The following is a 1,884-nucleotide window of genomic DNA, read 5'->3' as shown; positions in this document are numbered from 1 at the left end:
CCGGCCCGACCTGCGTGCGGCAGGAGCCTGCGGGCGGCCGTGTCGCGAGAGACGCCGCCGCCGCCGCCGTGTTCCCCGTGAGCGACGCCGAGTCCGCGGCGCGTCTCGGCGGCGTCGCGCCACCAGACAATGCGGGGAGGGGGCAGCGGGGCGCATGGAGGGCGAGGCGGGCCGCTCCACCCGGCCGCGCCCCGCCCCGCGGCCGAAAGATGGATCGCATCATAGCGCCGCATTCCCGCCCCACCTGGGACCCTCCTCCTCCTCCCCCCCCCACTTCCCCTTCATAGACCCGCATCCGCGAGCGGCGTCTAGACGACACAGAGACTGCGTCGCGGGGGGAGGGGTAATCCAGAGGACGGCTCGGGGCGCAAGGCACTAAATCTATCATTCCGTTATGGGACCCACCTGCGCCACGCTCATCGCGGGCCGCGGGCCCTCCCCCCTTTTCGCTCATCCGGCTCCGAGGGCCAAGTGGAAGGCCGGACATCCGCGTCGTGTCCGCGCACGGGGGGCGACGGGGTTGTCGGGGCCGCCGTGGGGCAGGCGGAAGCTTTGACTTCGGAGAACGTCCAAAATAGTCGGCAAGTACCGCTCACAGTGCCATGCGCGGTGCTGGGCTCACTTCCGCCGTCCCTCGGAGAAAGGGCGCGTAGGGAAGGGCTGGATGCACGCGGCTGCACGCGGCGGCGGTGCGACACGCCTCGGGGAGGAGGTGAAGGAGAGTGATCCTCGTTGCGCCGGCGGAGGAAATACATTTTCCACGTCCTCTGAAAATACAAACATTAACGACCTGTCTCCTGGTTTGGGAGGCGAGCCCGGCTCTCGGCCCGGCCCCCGACGCGTGCCGACGCTCTGAGCCGCTGCCAGAGAGACATTCGGCACGATCCTAAGGGCCGTCCTGCGGCCGCATTGCTGTAGAAAGCAGCTGCCTCGTTCGGTGCGGACGACAAACATTGGCCGATGAAAACCTAATGAGTAGCAAGCAGGCTCCAATTAGTTTCCCCCGCACTCCGATCAAAAAGCCATCTTCCGGTCCGGTGCTGTTTGACATCATGTCGATTTTCAATTCCGCGAGCGTGTTTATCTCACCCACTTTCGACTACACCCTATCTTGTACTACACGAGGTGGCTCACCCACGCGGCGCATTCCTGTAGTTAAACTGTACCCGCATTCCTCCGTGCTGGCCGGTGGCCTACTCGCTCGGCCCGTAAGGCACCGTGGACAGGGATGATAAGCCCACCGCCCGCCCGCGATCGTGTGTGGTACAGTCGCGGGAACATTATTACTACAGAAGTGCGCGTGGTTAATCGACTACCTGACATATGCATGGGGTCACGGGCCGTGAGCCCATCTGGTCCCTGGCCCAATGAGTAGAAATCCCGCTCGCACCGGCGCTTACACCGAAACATCCGGTAGGCTCCTGCAAAGCGGACTCCATTTTCCGTCGGGATAAGGGTGCATGCCGCAAGTCGTTTGAATGTCAGGAGTTTGACATTTTCGTTCCGTCGCTGTCACGGAATGATCAGTTCGAACACATGTAGAGCCCCGTCGGGTCCCTCCGCTCCGCGCGGCTCTGCCTGTCGCCATGACGAGAGTGCTCTGGGAGTGATTAACTACGACATGGACAGGCAGGCGCACCGCGGCCAGCAGCCCATTGTGGCGACATGGACTCTTCATTTATCCTTGTTCTCCTGGCCCCGGCCGGCCCGGCCCTTAGCCTCGCCGCCGAGTACAGGCAGCCGCATTGGCTGCTATTTTGGCGACGACAGGCGGAGTCGACAACGGGGTACGCTGACGCCTGATCCGGCCGGAAAGAGGGAAAAGCAAAAGCAACGCGTCGTAACGACGAACACACGCATGAGCACCCCGACGCGATCGGGGGG

General features: G+C 63.7%; 1 protein-coding gene across 1 annotated transcript in view; it reads right to left on the bottom strand.

Moving 5' to 3' along the window:
* Window positions 1–1,884, bottom strand: part of LOC113202371 (neuroligin-2-like) — an 86,242-nt gene that overhangs the window by 83,118 nt on the left and 1,240 nt on the right. The gene's annotated exons all lie outside the window — the stretch shown is intronic.

The sequence above is a fragment of the Frankliniella occidentalis genome, unplaced genomic scaffold, assembly GCF_000697945.3.
Source record: "Frankliniella occidentalis isolate FOCC.00 unplaced genomic scaffold, Focc_3.1 Scaffold13, whole genome shotgun sequence".
NCBI classification, from domain to species: Eukaryota; Metazoa; Arthropoda; class Insecta; order Thysanoptera; family Thripidae; genus Frankliniella; species Frankliniella occidentalis.
The sequence above is the reverse complement of the archived record's forward strand: the minus strand, read 5'-3'. Positions and strand labels throughout refer to the sequence as shown.